At 39.5% G+C, this 20,715-nt stretch overlaps 1 long non-coding RNA gene across 1 annotated transcript in view; it reads left to right on the top strand.

Moving 5' to 3' along the window:
• The window catches only part of LOC131572867 (uncharacterized), a 30,332-nt gene extending 22,802 nt beyond the window's left edge, over positions 1–7,530 (top strand). The window contains exons 3-5 of the long non-coding RNA XR_009276064.1: positions 3,219–3,322; positions 4,499–4,643; positions 7,434–7,530. This is a non-coding gene — a long non-coding RNA (uncharacterized LOC131572867). The remainder of the gene's footprint in view (positions 1–3,218; positions 3,323–4,498; positions 4,644–7,433) is intronic.
• The last annotated feature ends 13,185 nt before the right edge of the window (positions 7,531–20,715 follow it).

The raw sequence follows: 20,715 nt of genomic DNA, 5'->3' as shown, positions 1-20,715 counted from the left end.
ACAGAAGAAAAGGACACAATCCAGAAGGACCTGAACAAGTTTAAGAGATGACCTAACAAGGACCTCATTAAGTTTTACAAGGTGCAAAGTGCTGCACCTGGGTTGGAACAATCCCAGACATGAGCACAGACTGGAGAAGTCTCTGAGAGTTGCTCTGCTCAGGAGGACTTGGGGGTGCTGGTGGGTGGACATGACCCAGCCATGGGCACTCACAGCCCAGAAAACCAACCTGTCCTGGGCTGCATCCGGAGTACCAGCATCCATGCACTGCATCCATGTGCAGCAGGTCACGGGAGGGGATTCTGCTCTCTGTTCTGTCCCTGTGAGACCCCACACAGAGTGCTGTATCTGGCTCTGGGGCTGCCAATATGAGAAGAGCATAGACAAGGCCACCAAAGTTGATCAGAGTGCTGGAACATTTCTGCTATGAAAACAGGCTGAGAGAATTGAGGTTATTCATCCTGGAGGAGAGAAGGCTCTGGGGGTACCTTGTTGAGGTGTTTTAGTACTTCAAGGGGGCTTAGGAAAAAAAAGGTATAGGAATTTTTTACATGGGCAGATAGTGATAAAACAAGAGAAAAATTTTTTAAATCAAAAGACAGATTTGGAATAGATATTAGGAAGAAATTCTTTACTTAAAAGATGGTGAGGCAATGGAACATGTTGCACAGAGAAGCTGTGGATCTGGCATCCCTAGAAATGTTCAAGGCCAGGTTGGATGGGTCCTTGGGCAACCTGACCTAGTGTGCGGCATCCCTGCCCGTGGTGGTGAAACAGGAAATGGGTTTCCTGTTTTTGGTATTTAAGGTCCCTTCCAACTGAAACCATTCTATGGCTCTCTGATCTCTTGTGGAAGTTTTACACTGAGCCATGTATCCCCAACATGTTAGATTTCATAAAATCTAAGATTACCCAAGCACCTTAGAGACACTTTCATGAAAATGACAAGTAATCAGTGCATTCAGATGTGGGGCAAATTAACTGTAAAGGACAGAGTGCTGCTTCTTGCCAGCTGGTGAACTGCCAGGTTTGACACATCTCATTCTTGCGAGGCATCCACACTCTGCTGTAAACTGCCAGCTGTGTGAAACACTCCAACACCAACTGCATCACAAGGTGAGGGCTTTCCAAGACCATTGGATGATATCCACTCCTCTACCTAGGAATATCTTTGCTATTACATTGTAAATATATTCTGGCTATGATTAGCATGAACCTCTCTTGATGTGGCTTCTTATTATGACCAAGATGTTTCTCTGTGCATCCTCTAAAGCACAGAATATAAGCCAAGTGTTTCAGAAGCATACTCATTGCTTCACACTGGGAATTGCCACAGTAAAATATTAAATACAGTTAGGCTGAAATAATAGTTACTCTAAAGGGCTCCATTGCGTTATCAATCAAATACAGATGGACCAATTAATATTATGCAGACTCAGTATCTAGCCAGAAAAATTTCTATTAGCTAGGGTCACAACAGAAAATGCCTCCAAGGAAATAAAGGATAATTAGGCTAAAAAGGCTTAAAATTTCCTAAGGAAAAGTTGCAAATGTCAATTTAAATACAGTTTTATTGCAAGTTCTAAAAGATTTTTTTTAGTAAAAATATTGGGGACTCCTAATGAGCCTGGTAAAGACATGTATTTGTTGGACATTGTAAAGGAATTGTATGACATAGGAAGCTAAAAAAAAAAGGAAGGAGATCCAACACATTCATACAACAGCACAGTTTAAAAATTCTAGTATAATTCAGAATCCATATACTTTTTTTAGATCTTAATGAAACAAATAAATCTGACCTCCATTATGATATCTTCCTTGGCTGCTATCAAATTCTGTACAGGCTTACCTCTTAAGCTTAAGTAAAAACATGGCATAAAAACTAAACTTCTTCCTCTAAGGCAAGTCGAATATTGTATGCCTACAATGAATAGGTCTTCAGATGAACAAATAATCCTGGGCTCCTTTATAGCAGTAATGAAGAGAAATACATTTTAGACATAATTCACCTTGGCCACCTTAGGAAGTGAAGTAAATCCAACTTGTCTCTTTCTATTCTGTGATTTATTGATATCAATACAGGGTCATTAGCCCAAACCATGCAAAAATGGAGTAATTTCCATCGACTACACTGAGATTAGCCCAATAGGTTAGAGAATGGTGCTAACCTAATAGTGCCAAAACTGTGGGTCTGATTCCTATATTCACACTCCCAACTTATTCACTTATGAGTTGGACACTTCCAGCTCAGATTGTCCTGTGATCCTGTGTCACCAGAGGTTCAAAAGAATTATATCAAGCCTTGAAAAAACACATCTTAAAATCAAAAGCATTAAGTATTCACTCATGGATTTACTTTCTTTTCCTATTATCTAGAAAATATTCCTTAGGTCTCTTGACCTGATTTCAGCAGGTGCTCATTTGTTCTGACTTATCTCTGACATGTGAGAAAAACAGCCACTAGATCATAGAATGATGGAATGGTTTGACTAGTAAGGGACTGTAAAGATCTTCTCATTCCGACTCCGTTTCCATGGGCAGGGACACTTCCTTCCTACTAAACCAGGTTGCTCAAAGCCCCACCCAATGGGGCCTTGAACACTTCCAGGGATGAGGCATCCACAACTTCTCTGGGCAACCTGTTCCAGTGCCTCACCACCCTCAGAGTAAAGAGTTTGTTCTTAGAAGTAATCTGAGTCCTTCTTCTCAATTTTAAACTGTTGCCCCATGTCCTATAAATTTCCTGTTAACAACATATCAAAAATCTCTCCATTAAACAAAAATTAGATAATAGCCTTCATGAGTACATCATTACAAATACAAATTATATCAGGTAATATCAGATGGAAATCTTAACATCTGCTCCAGTAACAAGGAGAAATTTGCCCCAGAGTGGTCCCCAGGCCACTTATTCTACGCACCAGTGGGTTCCACTTGACATCTTTTGGTGATCCCACACTCACTTGCACACACTCACTTGACCCAGCTGCTGGCTCCATGGACAGACAAGCCACACTGTATTGGCAAAACACTACAAGAGAGGAGCAGGTGGCTGGAATTGCCTTTTTTATGTGTTTAATTCCCAATCAGATGGTGTGTTAGATGCATAAAAAGGTGAGTTCAAATAATCATTCATTCATTAATTAGAATGAATGATTATTTGACTATATCTAATCACAGTCTATGGAATTCAACACAAGCTATAATTATCTTTACAGCTGAGCAATACTGTGGTTACTCTACCAAATGAATAAGCTATTCAAGCCTGCCACAAGAGCTGTAAGAGACTGGCCCTAGATATCCGTCAGCATCAGCACCACAGGTAGGCTGACTGCCCTTTCCCTGCTTTCCCTGCAAATCCACATTCCTGTCCTGCTGCTCAGCACAACAAAAACAATCTATTTACAAAGAGTAACAACCCCTTTTGAGATACACATGCAGAGAGGAGATAAAACTACTTGAGAAGGAATTTATCTGCTTGCCGTACTTTCTTAAGTAGGGCCTGGAGGAAATAGAAATCTTATTCCCTATGAAAATATTTCAGTAAAACAGCCTATTTGTTTTGTGGATGTCTCACCCTGCAGCACAGGAAAGGAAAAATTTATGTTTGTGCAGACCTCAGCACTGCAATCAGACAAAGAACCTCTCAAAACAATGTGTCCTTGCTCTTCACTTCCCTCCACTGCAGCAAACATGCCCATAATAACATGGCACAGATGCTCCAAGGTGTGCTCAGCTGCTTGACCAGGAGTCCCACTAGAAACGATGAGAAGTCTGCAGTGTTCCACTAGAAAACAGCCAGTAATGCATGCTGCAAACATTAAACTCAGGAAGGTTACAGCCATAAGGTCCTGCCTATCCCAGTGTACTGGGCTGAGCTGTGTCTTTCCTTTGGGAATCCACCAGCTACATTCCAGTCTTAGGAGAAGAGACAGATTCTAATAAAACACTTTAGTCTGTTTCTCAATCAGTTTTATAAACTGTCTCCTTGAAGGATTTTGAGATGTATACACTCATCTTGGCTACATGCCACAGTGGGTGGATTCCCAGCTAAACTCTTCAGGGCTATAATCATTCAAGCTATTCTAAATAACCATAATTCTGCTCTTGAATTTTCATCTATTATCATGAAACTGCTTTCTCTTTGCACAGGTTTTTAGAGCTCTAATACAAGGTTCAACATCCTTCTTAATGCTTTGTTCTTCTAAGTAGAATAATCCTCTTCCATTGTCTGTTTTAATGCCTTCTTCTGACATTAGCAAATAATAGGCTGAAGATTATTGTGCTCTACTTTTGCTGGCTGTTTTCCTGAGAAAAGTATTCTATTTATGGCACATGTTGACACAGCTGATTCCAATTTTCCTTCCAGGAGAAGCCTGCCATACTGCTGTATGTAAAAGCAATCATGCCAGGGTTTTGTTTCAGAGACCCCCAGCCTATGGGCCCTCTCTGTGGTCTGGGGAAGCAATCCTTGTTTCATTTGCCTGTTTGTCCTCAGCTTCCTCAGCAGATGTCCCCAGAATCATCACTGGGGTCATGGCCAAGAATAATACTGAGAGGGAGACAGTGCTTGTCCAGCTTAAGGACTTGTTCTCCACCCACTATTCTGGAATAGGACCGTCCACACATGGAGTTAATCAGGGGTAAGTCCCTATACAGACAAGCCCTTACACTTAATGCTCCACTCTGAAGGATGCTGAGGCTTCTAACCACATCCTGAGTACTAGATGCTGATCACAGAATCCCTCAGCACAGTGCCTTTGTGCTGCAATCTATACCTGAGACTTCAATCTCTGCAAAGATCAAAGAGTGCCTGCAGTTCTGCTATTAACCTCTTAATTAAGAATTTTTATAATTATTATAAATGTGATATCTGTCATAATTCACCTACACACTTAAAAGGCCTTTGAAAATAACTAATTCTTCTCCACAGTACTACTGTAAAGTAAGTTACCAAAATGTCTCACATTGCAAATGTTTCACACCTCTGTTTAATCACTGAACGCATAAATCAGGAATATCTGCACTGTTGTCTCTTGGTAGATGAGCTCACACAACACTGAACAACTGAGCTGCTTTTTCTATTTTTTTATTTTTATTTTTGGGAAGTCATGGGGGCAGTTGGGAAAATGATTCAATGTGATTACCCTCTGAATTCCTGTGAGACTCCATTGTGATAGCATACTTTTTTCTGCTTTCCCATCTTTTGGACAAAATTAAAGGCAAAGGTCCAGGTTCAATTCCCAGTTACTTTGGTGTAAAACTGGAGTAGCTCCACCAAACGATGGTTATTAAAATGGATTTATGCTACTTTGAGAGCAGACTTTGGACGGCAGACTTTGTGGTCAGTGCTTGACTATAAAGCTTTTTGACTAGAGGCTTTTGTAATCACGTTTCCTAGAATTCTTTCCAAATGAACTTCAGGAGTCACTTTGACAGTGCTGCATTTTTTAAAAAAAAAATTATTTTGATTACTAAGAAAATGTAATCTTAGAAGTACAAGGTAGAATAAAACTAGAATAAAGAACCAGCAAGTCTGAGTTACCTACATTTAATCCCTTGTATTTGCCTAGGGTTGCAATCAGATAGCCCCAATTTCTTTGGTGAGGCAAAGGGTGGCACAAAAATCTGAGTGTAAAAGGGGATATATTGGGTAGTCCTGCACAGGCTGGGTATCTGTCACCCATTTGACTGACCAGAATCGAGAACACCATATACATCATCATTAACTATGTTTGTAGCCCTGGTACCAGCTACAGGAAAAGCAATAATTCATGTTGTTTTGGGGTGATAAATCATCCAGCTGTACCAGTGTGCATTAATTACCTACCCATAGTCACAGAACTTTAGATGCAATGTCTATTTGTCTGTCCTTACGTCTTTGCACCAGCAAGAGGTGTATTCAGTAGCATCCTACTCTTCTCCCAGGTGCTGGCAGAGGCAATATCATGCTGCCTAAGGATGAAAGCATCCCAAGGACGTAGCCCAGCTGCTGTTGCTCCATGTGCAGTCATCACAAAGTGCTTCATATATGTACTGTTGGAGCATTGTAGAACTGCCACAGTAGAAGGAGCTGGATGTGTTATTGTTTTATTTTTTGCAGTCTTCAGGTAGAATAGGATAGGAAAATGATGAATCCCATCATTGCAAGTAGGAACCCAACTGCAGGTTTAATTTCTACTGCTGTGACTGTCAGCATTCTTCAAATTTTTGAGCTGTCAAAAGCACTCCAGAGTTTATTTATACACTCTTTGCTCTTGCCCCCTCTTTCACACATGAGTACTCCCAGATCCTGTGAAGCTATCTTTAAACTTGCAGGCAGTTCGGATAGTTACTGGGAATCACCAGTTACTTTAATTTTAATCTCAAGGCTAAAAAAACCAAACAAAACACTGTGAACCAAACTTTAGCATATCATAAGCTATGAAAAAATCTGTGAATGTCTACAATCCAGAGACTTGTGACTTTTCATAAAAGCTTGAGCTGTTTAACATTTTCTGAAAGTTTCGCTGTTACATCGGTCAGTATCCTGCTATGCAGTAACACCCTGCCAATGGAAGTGGCAGAAGATGAATAAATTATGGGAAAGATTGGAGAATATCTCTAATGTGGAAAATGTAATAGTTCTACTGAATATGCATCACAATGTCCACACCAACTCCAGTATTTAGGAATGGAGGAAAAGGGCAGTAAAGCCCATTGTGATATATCCCATCTTCATTCAGCTATCACCTCTACTCTTGGGTAACAAACATGTTGTCAAAGGTGCAGAGATAATCAGATATTGAGCTGTGCAGCTAGACAGAGATGAGTCAACTTTTGCATGTTTATATAATATAAATTAATTTTAGCAAGTCTTTTATTCCCCATATTTTCTAGCATAGGTACTATATTTGAGCCCTGACGTGGGCTTTTCCAACCAATATCAAAAAGTTAACATGTACAGGGTGTATTTTCAGGGTGACATATGACTAAGTGATTACATTTAATTGTCTGTGCTGAAAATTTACATTTTAAAGAGCACTGAGCATATCATCATGAGGATGATATCCATATCCAAGCTTCTTTGGACACTATTCTATATTAAAGACATTGTCTTAGATTCTTGCTTCATTGCCAGGCTTCATCCAGCTCACATATCCCCTATGGGAACAGCTACTTTCTACACGTATTTTAATCTGAAGTGTTGATATATGGCCTCATAATTTTAATTTCTTTGCCATGAACTCAGTTTACTTCACTATTTCTTTTTGCTCCCTGGGGAAATCTACATTCACATGCAACATCTGTCAGCTATTGACTTCTTGGGAACAAAGGCTGATGTCATTACAGTTTCCACCCATGTGTCAAGATGCCAGTCTACTTGTGCCTGTCTCTTACCCACACCTCATTTTCCTTTCTATGAGAGTGATCTGTTCTGTACCTTGCCACAGGAAGTGGGATAAATCCTTTGCCTACAACTAACACAGCTACAGCCTGTGCACCTCTTTCCCAGAGATTGGCTGCAGGATAGCTCCTCAGAGAAGGCCATGGCCCCAACAAGTAGGAAAGAGTCTGTACCTTCAGGCAAGGTGAGTGTGAAGCATCCTACTGTGGCTGATTTATGCTTATTGCTGATGGCAGATCAGGAGGAAACTGGCTGAATGGTAAAGCCTGAATTTAAAAAAAAAACCAAACAAACCAACAAAAAGAGACAAAATTTAAAAGAAGACAGTTAAGTCCATCAACCACTTCAGTTTTGCTTGAGAGGCAAGAAGGTCCTTCAGATCCTCATAAGGATACAGTTCTAAGTGTTTGGTTTTGCTACAGAAGCAAATCTGTGTGTTACATGTACTGCCATTCTGCTCTTGTCTGTGATTGCCCTGACCCAGGTGCAGCACCTTGAACTTGGTTTTTTATACCAAATGATACTCCCATAGGCCCACTTCTTGAGCTTGTCCAGTTCCCTCTGGCTGGCATCCTGTTCTTCAGGCATGTCAATAGCACCTCTCAGCTCGGGGTCACCCACAAACTTGCTTGAGGGCACCCTTTGTCTACGTCATTGATGAGGATATTAAATAACTCTAGTCCCAATACAGACACCTGAGGGCACCACTTGTAACTGACTGAGACTCTGAGTTCTTGACCATGACCCTCTGGATGTGACTGCACAACCAATTCCTTATCCAAAGAACACTCCATGCATGGAATCACAGTTTAGCGAGTAATATGAGCGGGACCATGTCAAAGGATTTACATAAGTCCAGGACAACCACACCCCTTCCCTTGTCCACTGATGCAGTCAGTCCACTAGAGAAGGCCACAGGATTGGTCAGGCAGGACTTGCCCTTGGTGAAGCTGTTCTGATGTCTCAAATGACCTCCCTGTGCCATAGCACAGCTTCTAGGAGGATCTCTTCCATGATCTTCCCAGGCACAGAAATGAGATTGACAAGTCAGTAACTCCCACTGATTCAAGAGGTGTGGGAAGAGATGAATGAAGACTGAAACAAAAAGAGGTCTTCTCATCTTTGTTAAAAGTTTCCCACTCTTCTTTATCAGGGGTGTTACATTTTCTTTGTCCTTCCTTTTCTGGTGAAAACACCCATAGAAGCCCTTTCTAGTGTTCTTTACATGACTTGCCAGCTTCAGCTTTATCTTCATCTTCATCTTGGCCTTTCTCACCCCATCCCTACACAATTGAGCATTATCTCTTTATTTTCTTCTTTCCCTTTAGTATTTCCAGCAGGTCCCTGCTTAGCCATGCTGGTCTCTTTCCTTCCTTGTCCAGATTCTTGCTCCTGGGGTTTGTTAGGCACTCTGTGGAAGATTTCCTTAAAGAGTTGTTCCACTCCCTTGGCCCTGAGGGCAGTCTCCAGGGGATCCTCTTTACAATCTCCTTGAAGAGCTAGAAATTTTCTTAGGTGAAGTTCTGGATCCTAACTTTGCTCCTTACCTGACCCTTATCCCTCAGGACTGCAGATTCCACCAGTGCATGATCACTGCAGCCCAGCCTGCCTCCAGTCTTGATGTTCCCAATTAACTTCCATCCAGAGTATCTATGATGGGAAAAAATTAGTCTCTTGACATCTAAGGTGACTTAAATTTTGACAGTACTTTTTGAAACCATAGGTTTGTTTTCTTTCCTGGTCAAATTTCCAGTTAGGCAACATGCTGCCAGCTTTACTTTATGTAAAGTTTTCTTCAGATTGGAATCTTTTTCCTTCATTTCAGATTCCCCCAAACTGAACATGTGCAGTACTTGCTCTCTGCCACCTCGGAGGTGTTCATGGTATCTGAGGATGACAGTAACTACTCACATTGCAGTCTACTTTTATTCCTGCAGCGGTAGTACAGCTTCAATACAAATAAAATCTTCTCTCATATTAGACCCTCAGGTGCCTTCATCTTGTTCACCTCCTGCAAAACTTTCTGCACCACTGATTAGAACATTTTATTGTGATTGTTCTTGCTGTAGCCAAACCTTAAAGGCAGGGTACACAATTGCAAATAAAGGGAATTACAATATTTGGCAGGTCAGTAGAGGGTGAGATGAGTAAGTGTGTGATGCTGCAAAGCCACTGAGCTGGAAGTGACCCTGTTGAGCCAGAGTAAGATGGTCTGCAAGTAAAGAAGCACATTTTCTCTCATGTTCCTCACTTGTGATGATTTCTTCAGTATATAGGCATTTAAAGGATGTAAAGATTATACAGCTGAGTCCACATCCTACCAATTAACTGCCCCCAGGCCCAAAGAGGCAGCTTAACATCCTTCTAGCACACCATAAATGAGTCTTAGGCTCACAGAAATGTCCCAGGGCCTCATCAGCTTGTCATGAAGCTTACAGACTTCATGACTGATTACGAAGTGGTTTTGTTGCTCAAATTATGTCGCAGTCTGAGAAATGCTGATCCTGTTAAAAGCTAACTATAATTCTCTGAAGTTCAGATGTAGATGCTACTGGTGGAACGGTATCCATTTCCTTCCATTGTGAAAATATGGATACAAATGAAATCAGATTGACAGACATCAGCCATTACATCATTACATTACATGCTTCTACCACTGTCTCTAGATTTAATGCTTTTCTGGTTTTGCTTACAGACACTCAACAGAGTCTTTTCTATTCTGCCTCTCTGTCTGTCAGACCTTTTTCTATTACTTTTCTTGTGCTTGCTGTTTTTCTCCTAGTATTATTCTCCCTGTTTTCTCTTGAGGCATTAGGTTATCTACACACAACTTCATGTCATTTCCTCTTTATTCACTCCATGCTTATTTTAGCTGTTTTCTTTCCGTCCCTCTTACTTTTTCTACCAACTTCCTATGTGCATCCCTTGCTTTTTTCCTCACTTTAGGGCATTGCCTCCTCAGAAACCTCTCATATTTGGATATTGTGATGTGAATTTGATTCATTGGAAACATTCAGAAACAAAAAAAAATTCGGCCTCATAAACAATATTCTTATTTAATTATGACAACCGCAAAACTTACCCCTACTTCAACCATATATTTTACCTGAAACAGAAAATCAGTTCCCTGATTCAGTGCAGCACATGAGAAGAAGTGGGACAAGAGGAAAGCAAATCCACCAGGAGGGGTGGCAGTGCCTCTCTGACCAGGTCTAAGCCAGCAGGGACAGCTGAGGCAAGCCTAAACTGATGATGATGATGATGATGAAACCAAGGCTCTGCTCAAGGTGACCCGATTGTGCCTTGTCATTGTCAGTAGGTACATGATAAAATAGCTCATGCCCAGAACTCTGACTTCTCAACTTAAAGCTCGAATATTCAGTACTTCGTTTCCTCTTCTGTCCCAGCCTGTCAAAGCTGTACCTGCCCAGCGTTAGAGAAAGGAGCTTTCAAACCAGGTCAAAGTTACAGTGACTTTTCTGTAAGTAGACTGACTATTAATAGAGTGCATGCATTTTTTTCTCCACATCAATGCATTTCTCCTCTACGTGTCTACATAATCTTGAACTTTTCCATATTTACCTGGTTCCTCACTGTAAATATCAAAACTTTAGATAAAACAGAGTGAAAAAACAAAAGAACGCAGAGTGCACATAAGGAAAATCACAACATTAGCAACCATTCTACCAAGCTGTCTTGTACTCTGCGTGGCATGTAGAACCACGTGAAAAAGGTACACCTAAATTTAGGATAAATTGTTCTTTTCTGTAATTTGATTCTGCATTTCAGGATTAGAAGTAGAATATGAAAAACTTTTTTATAGTGTAATGCCATTTTTTTCCCCAAGGAAAACAGCCCATGTAAAGTATTGCAATACATTCACTGTTAGCTGGTTCCTGCATGCAACAGCAGTATTTTTGAATATATTAATTTAATTTCTTATAAACAAAAGTCACCCAAAACACAGCACTTCGAAATTTGTCTTTAAATGGGAAAACATTTTTTCCCTTTTCCTACCATTCTGGAAAAAAAGGAAAAATTGAAGGATTAAATTAACTACCAGATTATAGAGACCTTTTGAGTCACCAGATAGAGAGAATGTTTACCTTTTTAGGTTGAGATTTCTCCTTTGCACTTGAGACCTTCTGTGGGCCTACTTTGCAGTGTCCAATTGTAAACCCAGGATAATCCTCCTTCCCCTATCTTCCCCTATCTGGCTGTTGTCTGATACATTTTTTGTGTTGTGCTATTCTTCTTTCAACTTGAATAATTCTAATGTTTGCCAAAACACAAAAATTTGAAATTTTATTTACATTACTTTATAAGGGTTACTATATTCATGTTTGCTATTAGTGTCATTGGATGTGAAGGATGAATACAGAACAAGTAATATTAACCAAAATATTAACCAAAAAAAAGCTATGCAGAAAGTGTGTATAATATTATTACCTAAGCAAATTCAGACAGCAAAAGTCTCCGTGTCAGGAAGCTGGAACAAACAAATATGGATAATAAATGAGGAAATGTGGTGGATTTTTTTAGCATTCCGGATGGTAAATATCTGGAGGAAATTGTCAGGAAAAGTGATACAATCAAATGAAATGATGTGTCCTGACAGTTCCCTGACTCAGTTTCCTTGCAGTAAAATGGGAATACTCGTTGTCTACTTTCACATCCTATAGGACCAGATAGATCTTCCTAGCTCCTGAGTGGGATGGCACACAGGCAGCCTCTGCCCTGATGGCAGCATACAGCCATAAAGGCAGCCACTGATCCTTGCTCCATAAAACAGGGCCACAGAATTTGCAAAGGATTCATCCTCTCATCTTGACCCTATAGAATTTCTCATGCCAGTAAGAGACAGAGAATCAGAGGTGCAAGATGGCAAGTGATTACTGAAGACATTACTGAAGAGGAAGACCTGGAGGAGCTCTCAAAAGCAAAAAGCACAGGCAGGGTTTAGTGGCTGGATTGCTGCCAGGACATAGTCAGACTCTTGTTGCATTGTGCTGGTTGTAGCACTGGATGCACCACCTCCCCAGACTCACCGCATCTCCAGCCTCACAGCATTCCCAGGCTCACTGCATCCCTGGAATTGCTTCTTCTCAATGCCAAGGGATCAGCATGGCCTCACAAACAGGTGTTAACTGAGTCTTATCTGGGAATCCTAAGTGACATGTTTGAGAGATGCCAGTAACATAGGAGGCAGCTTTCTTGTTCCAACAGAAGGACTTCCTGTATTATCCACTCAGTCCCAGAAATAGAGATAAATCCTTATCTTAGACATCAAAAATAGTGAGTACTGCATGCTTTGGGTCATAAATAGGGCAAAATTCAGAAAGATGCATGAGTAATGTGCCATGTGAACCAGATTTCCTTTCCAGTCTTCTTTGCATGGTCTGGGCTTTTAAGGTCTTTTCCATCTGGGACACTGGATAATTAAATTAGAAAATTCACTTCCACTCAAGGCCTCATTTGTTTTTTGGAGGTGGCACAGTAAATGACAGCCCTGTGAGCTACAGCACAAGACAGTGGCTCCACCTTCCACCTTGCTCATTGATCAGACTGACAAGACCACATCTGTCTCCAGGAGTGTGAGCAAGACCCGAGCAGCTGAAGCAGAAATAACACCAAGCAGGAAACAAGTAATTTCCATGCCACTAGAAATGCATGTGCAGAGAGCAATCATGTGTAGCCTGCAATTGTGTTTGTGGATAAATATTTCAGCTATGATTCTTAATATGAGTTTATTGCTGGCAGTGGCCTTGTGCTGAACAGTGGTGTCACTGGAACTCTGCTTAGTATTCAAGCTCAGCTGAAAAATGACAGCAATGCATGTTTTCTGCCAACTTTAACATGAGCTCAGCAATTAAGAAAATCATTCTTTACACATCCTGCGTTTGGGGAGCAGAGGGGTTGTTTTGCAGAGCAAGTTAAATAATTTGGATTAGCCAGTAAGGCATCTCTATCAGCAAACATAATTTCTTTTACAGGCTTTTCCCAAGGGCTAAAACACTTGAATTTATGTGTTTGTGATGTGTCTTAGTTGTCCATAGCCATGACCAAGACTACCTGCTCTGAGGATGGCACACCCTCTAAATGCTTTCAATGTGCAATTAGACAAAGATCCTGACGAGGCTCAGATGACTGAAAATACAGAAGAAGCATATAGGCTGGGACTGGAAAATGGTAAATCAGAAGAGATATTAAAGACATTGATAAGCTCATGAATACCATGAAGAGATTTAGGATAACACTCTTTTTTTTTAATATCTCAACAAAGGGCTAGTTTAGTCATGAACCACAGGAACTTATGCACAAAAATAAAATCACATATGTTTAAGAAGCAACTAAACAAAACAGCAGCAGAGAAAGCCACCATAGGTATTAGGAGCATGTGAGCAAATATCATGTATGCATCCTCTCTTGATTTACATTTTGGGTAGGTATCCAATATTGGCCACTGGTAATTGGGTACCCACAAGATAATGGGATAGATGGACCTTTGCATCAGTATGGCACTTGTTACATATCTACCTTCTAAAATTTTCACAGAATTATCCTAGTCTTCATAGGTTTGTAAATCTTGCTTAGATTTGGTGTGCACAGGGTATCTTGATAAATTGGTGATAACATGGAAGAAACAGCACTATTTTTTAAACTATCTGTAGGAACTACACCTCCAAACATCTTAAAACTCTTACCAAAGTGAGAAATATTTAGAACATACTATGTCTCTGTCACATACAACACATTTTTCTATAAATGAACCTGTTTACTCAGGAGACACTAAGATGTGAATTTTAGAACTAACCTGACTTCAGAGGAATACTAATGTTTAAATGGCACCTTCTGCTTTGTCAATTTGTTTAATGCTTGTAAATTGATATGCCACTTTGTCTTTATAAAGGTTAAGTGCAGGTAATGGATTAATTGGATTATTGAGTGTAATGAAAATAATCCCAGGAGAGCACAGATGTAAAGAAACATGAGCGGGATTGTGGAATACCAGCAACAGCTGAAAAGACTTTTATTTCAGACATGCAGATCATGACCTGACTTTCAAGCATAGTGGTCCAGCATATGGTTTATAGTCGTGAAGGAATAATCACCACTGGTGGTTATTTTCTGGAATGTCAAGGCAGATACATAACTCTCCCAGTATCATCCTGTGTGAATACTTCAGTCTTCCTGGATTAGCATGATAGCTTTACTGGTGACTAGTATGACACAGGAGGAGGAGCAATCTCCTCCTCATTTTAAGTCACTCAAACATTATATCCTATTGATGAAATGGCAGAAGTAATTTAAAAGCATTTTACAATGCTCTCTCCTGGTTTACCATTTTTAATTTATGATCTGTCAACTGTGAGGTTCACAAGCAGCAACAGAAGGGCAAAAGTCTGGGCTTTTAAGGTCTTTTCCATCTGGGACAATGGATAATTCAATTAGAAAATTCACTTCCATACAAGACCTCGTTTTGGAGGTAGCACAATAAATGACAGCCCTGTGAGCCAACAAGACAGTGGCTCCAATTGTCAGCAGGCTTAAATTCCCTCTACATGAACTATATTTTTCTATGCAGTGGGAAAGACTGGTGACATCTGCAGATGAAAGAATAAAATAGAATCAATTTGAGCCATTTTAGATGGATCTTTTTAAACACCTAACTTTTTCCAAAAGCAGCCCTAGTTTTTTAAAAAGCAACAAGGAATGGATTTATCAGTTAATTCGATACTACCATACTACTCTGCAGACAAACAGAAAAGGGTGCTTTTGTTAAACATTGCTCAACATATGCAACTGCACACGGAAACTGATGCCTTCCCTATGTTTTAACTGTTAATGCATAAACCAGCACAACTCCCATGACCTAACGTCTGCATGAGGAACTTTCATGTTCTCTCACTTCTTTCTTTCACATAGGGTGTCACAGACGTTTTTTTGTTCACACTACCTTAAAATAGTCATAACAAAAAGAAGAAGGAAGAAAAATCAATTTAGGTAGTCAATCTGATACAAAAGATTTTTTTTTCAGACTTTTTGAAATGCCTAATATATGTAGGGCCAAATTCTAAGCCTTTTTAAAAGTGAAGACAGGATGAACAATAACAATAACAATAACAATAACAATGACAATAACAATAACAATAACAATAACAACAATATCAATAGGCTTTTTAATATATTATTTCTATGCAGGGAAATTTCCATGCTGGTCAGATTACTCATAATTAATAATTCATCCATTTCCATTAAATAATTTTAAATCATTGAATCAGGCTGTCCAGATACCTCTTATAGGCTCCCAATCACACTAAAATGGTGTGATTATCTGCAATACTAGTTCTGAATATTTTAAACATACTTTTAAAATTCTACCCCCAATTAAGGACCAAGTAGCCAGTATAAAAACAGGAACTGAATGTGGATAAATCAGTCTCCTTCCACTGAGGTGAAATAATCTGAAATCCCTAGGAAGTGAAGGATTGTCTTCAGTTCTTCATTTTTAAATGTGGGTTCTCATTTGTATGAGCAGGACTGTTAGATCATAGTACAGATGTACTTAGTCATTCAGTTCAGTTGTGTGCAACTGAAAGATCAGCCTTGCCTTGTTTCTTCCAGGAGTCACCCTGACTATTCTCCAGCTGAGCAAAATTACTCTAAAACCCCCAGTTTTTAATACTCATTTTGCCAGGTTAAAGTGCAACTTGCTGATAAAATGAGTTTAGGGTAGGTAGCCTCACCAGCACTTGGGATGGGTGGTAATTTTAGGATCAGACCTTTCTTTCAAGAGACAGACCCCAAGAATTTTGACATTTCTTTTAAAAATATATCAGAGCTAAGCCGGTAGATTAGTTAACAGTTCCTGTTTGCTGGCAAAGAAATCTTTTCAAACTTACTCAGCATTTTGTGTCAGATGCTGAATGTCTGCGGTCATAATCTTAAATTCCTCTTTGTTTTCAGTCAGCTTTTTTTTCTTTTTTCCATGAAAACAAGTAGTTTCACAGGACTCAGTTTCCCTAGATGTCATACTTTTCACAAACAGGGTGTAAGTCACTTCTTGTCTTCCTCAGTGCTGAGGTCATGAAAATCACTCTGATCACTCTTTTCTCTCCTGCTTCCTTTCACATATATCTTCTAGAGCATACCTGCCTACTAATGGTTTGTTTCATAAACATAAGTACAAAAGCCATTCCCTTCATGTTCTGCAGAATAATTCAGTGCAAAGAGAATCAGGAAGCCAAACACATGTGTTTTTGAAAGATTGGCTAACACAACTCATTGATGGAAGCTATATATGACAGTGAAGTCACTGGGATTATACATTCTCTTATCATCCACTATCAGTTTAAGCATTTTGTCAGTGCATTTTGCTGGTACAAACATTTTGATGATGATCCCAGATTGATTTTATATATGGCAATCTTTCTGGGGACTTTGAAGTCCCACAGAAGGTGGGGCTATTTTTCACATGGCAGTACCAGAACAGTGGAATATACAGCTGCAAGCCACAGGGCACTGCTGTACCTGTGCTGTCATCGCCTCCAGTGGAGGCTTCCAGTGCTCAGGGGTAAAATCTCTATTTCAGAGGCTTAATATTTTGGGGTTTATGTACTGCTTTCAACATAAGGTCCAGGAACTGAAACATTGCCCAAAAAAGTAATCTAACACAGCGCTGCCACAAGCTGCACTACTGTGTACTGAGGGCTAGCACTGAAGCTCTGTCACGGAACATAGTCATGCTAAGGAGGACACTGTTAAGGAATTGAATAATTCTGTGGGATTTGCCTAGGCAGTGACACTCAGTGGTGTTGGATCATTAGGATCACCCTCAGTGTGGTTTTGGTCCAACAAAACAAAGAGACTCCCAAAACCTCCTAGATATGGTAATTTCCAGTTGTGGCCATCATGTTTAGAAATGTGAGGTTAACAACCTGTGAACTCAGAATTCTAAGAGGATTGGCCTCTTTGCCATTTAAAATTGGCATTTAAAAATCTGTTATGATTGCTATACAAGCACAGATGTAATCAACAAATGAAACTCTTACTTCATTGATTCACTAATTGTGATCTTTGGATTTTATTATTACAATAGCTGGTATCTACAAATCATACTATGGCCCCTAAATCTGCCCCAGAGCATGCACAGCACAGCAAGGTAACACCCGTAAGAGCAATGCCTCGCTGTCTGCAAGAGTCCTGACTTAACCTTGGATTAGATCAAACTTTTCCATCCATCTTCCCTCTGACGCTGACAGAGATGATCTGAGACCTTGTCTCTCCATTAGCACCTTCCAGTAGAACTGATAACTGCACAGACGGGACTTGGTAGCCCCAGTACACATCCTTCTGGACAGCTAACACAGGAAAATGGAACTTGTCTTTGGAAAAATAAATAAATAAATAAATAAAAGAAGCAGCACTGACAAGTTCTTGTGCATTCGGAATGAAATTTAAAAGTAATTTTTCCTGGATGGGAAGAGAGAACAAATACCAGCAATAGGAACTCAGTCCAAAGAAGCCAATAGAAGTTTTATTATTGGTATTTTTATAAACACACCACATATGAAAATAACCACTCATAAAAACTGGCTGGTTTTCTTCTCAGTTTTGCTCTTCAGATATAATTGCAGCAACAGCTCTGCAAACCCTCGTGTTATCAACTTGTTATGTCAGAATAAAGCAAAAGAGTACAAGTTTCAGAAGAAGTGAGTATCATGCAGACAGTCATCTTTAATCAGTGTATCATCCCTCTAAGCCAGCAAGAGTTCTATAGAAATAAATAACTTAAAAATAAGATACTTTTTCTTTGTGCACTTTGAGGCTTCCTTGTTATTTTAGCTCTGGAACAATTACTTTTTCCACTATACTTTTTTCCCCCTGTATTTCTCTTTCATTTTTAGCTTCTTCATCAGACCAGTGAAAAACAAAATTGGAAAGCATAGAAGACCATGGAAAAAAGGGAAAACAAAGGACTGAAGGAGTGGAGGACAGAGGTAATCTGCAATAATGGATTTAGTGTAGTTTGTAGCCTCATCTTTCCAGGCTACAGGGCAGTTACTCAACTCATCATGTTACAATGAAAGAGAAACCCATGACCATTGCAAGCACAAAATGCTGACATAATGGAGTTACTAAGAAAACCTGAATCTTAGTCATTCTCCATCTTAGACACATTGCAAGCAAAGTCACACAAGTTTTATGTACATTAGTACCACCTCCCTTTTTTTGGTTTTGCCTTGAAAGGCCTTATGATAGTCAGGCAAAATGTTTTTTGTTGTCAGCACACGAAATAAAACAGTGTTTTCCACAAACACATGAAAAAGAATGTGTTGAGATTGTAGCATGGTTATCCTGTGAACAGCTTCCTTGAAAGGAAGGGGGACTGCTGAGAACTGCCACTAGGACAGATTCAGACACGTGGGTATCTCTGCCTCCAGTTGTTATCATTATTGCACTTTTAATGTCCTTGAGGAGATGTTAATTCTGTATTCAGGAATTCTGTCAGTATTGAAAATCCTGGACAATGAGCAGCTGTCAGACTACAGAACTCTGGTGCCACACATTGAAAGAGTCACTAGCGGAAGTAGAAGTAGCTGGATATACAGAAGATCAAGCCAGTTAAATTCAACTAAAGGGATTCACAATTGTTGGCAAGGACTCTACAACATAAAGCCAGCAGGAGAAAGGCAGAGTTAGCTGTGTGCTTTGAACAAGCTGAGCAAAGCTAGGAGAAGGATGGAAAAACACATGAGCAGGTGTGGGACCTCATGCCCTTGTTGTATTACAGGTGGGTTATTCCCACTGGTGGGAAAGGAGGGGGTGGATGCCACTGCAGGGCATGGACCCTCTGCCTGCTGCCCACTGGGGCAATTTGCATGAGAGGAAGTAAGAACATGAGTTGTAAAAGGCAGTACAGCTGAGCCTGTGCCCATCCTGGCACCCCAGACTACTGCTAAGTCCTTTCAGGGACCTTTGCTTTCAGACCACTTTCAGATCTCCCACTCCTATGTTCTCCTATTAGCAGCAATTCACTTTCCATGCTCTCCTCCTTTTCTGAGACTGTAATATGGCTGAATTGCATCAATTGAATGAAAATAAACATTAAAAAATATTTTAAAAACATTAATATGTTAATCTTTGCGTCAAGTCAGTGAAGATAATGATTATCATCCAGAGTCAAGAAATTTTGGGGGGTACAAACAAGAGATAAGGTGTAGGTGTTTATTTAGCCATCGTTTTCTGATGATCTTCATTTTTAGGCCCTGAAGATGTGTGCAAATGGGCTCCATTGGAATGAACTTCAGCTAAAGACATTGACTAAATCAGTGTGAATTATGATGAGAAGCCAGGATTTCTAAAATATTAATAGGCATATTTAGCTACCTCTTATTATCCACTTCCTCTTATTCAGAGCAAATGATCACAGATAAATTACAGATCTACACATTTTGCACATGTTGTAAAAACTGTGGAAATAATTGAACTGGAATATGAGGAGCATATAGACAAATTTTAATTGCTTGTCTTAATGCTCCTGCCTGCTGCCAAGTTTGAACCCTTGAATCCTCTGTTCTTCTAATCAATACAGGAATACAAAATGTGCCTTTTGTTTAGGAAGTCACTAGTACATCAGCTTCAACTGAAGTAAGCAGAAATTAAAAGCTTATGTTTTCCTGCAAAAGTGAGTGACCAGCAGTAAATTCTGGGTAAAGAAAGGGGCTTGTTTCATGGGAGATCTCAGGTAGAGCTAACCACAAGTATGTGTCATCCTTTATTTATGGTGAAGTTGAGAGAGCCTTTAACATTTGAAAGCTAAAAGTCACACTCAAAATATTTTCAAGTTATTAGTAAAATTAAGGTACTTACACCTGCTATAATTCTCCAAATATACACATACCTTGCTTTGAATATGTACCTCAAATATATAGTTCTTGCCATCACTAATGTAATCCAATTAATTTGGTACTTTTTAAAACAACCCATTAAGAGTCTTTCTAATTGATTGGTAAACAGGTTTATGTTGGGATGGTATTATCATTTAATGGCCTTAAAAAGCATAAAACTACTGAATTATTGAATCTAATTTAAATTCTACTCAGAGGCAGAAAACCCACAATAAATCTGTTGCTCAAAATAATTTTTTGTTGTTAATTTGCAGTTTAAATGTTTAAAGAATTTTCTGAAACCTGATTTTATTTGTTTTGATGATATATCAGGCTTATAAGATACTGCATATTTTTATAATGGGAAATGTCATTTACTTCTTGAGCTGCAATTAATAGTATACTTTTTATTTCTTGTATTGCAATAATTTTCATTGT

This window comes from Poecile atricapillus, chromosome Z (assembly GCF_030490865.1).
Source record: "Poecile atricapillus isolate bPoeAtr1 chromosome Z, bPoeAtr1.hap1, whole genome shotgun sequence".
Taxonomy (NCBI): domain Eukaryota; kingdom Metazoa; phylum Chordata; class Aves; order Passeriformes; family Paridae; genus Poecile; species Poecile atricapillus.
Note: the sequence above shows the minus strand (reverse complement) of the source record. Positions and strands in the feature narration are given on the sequence as shown.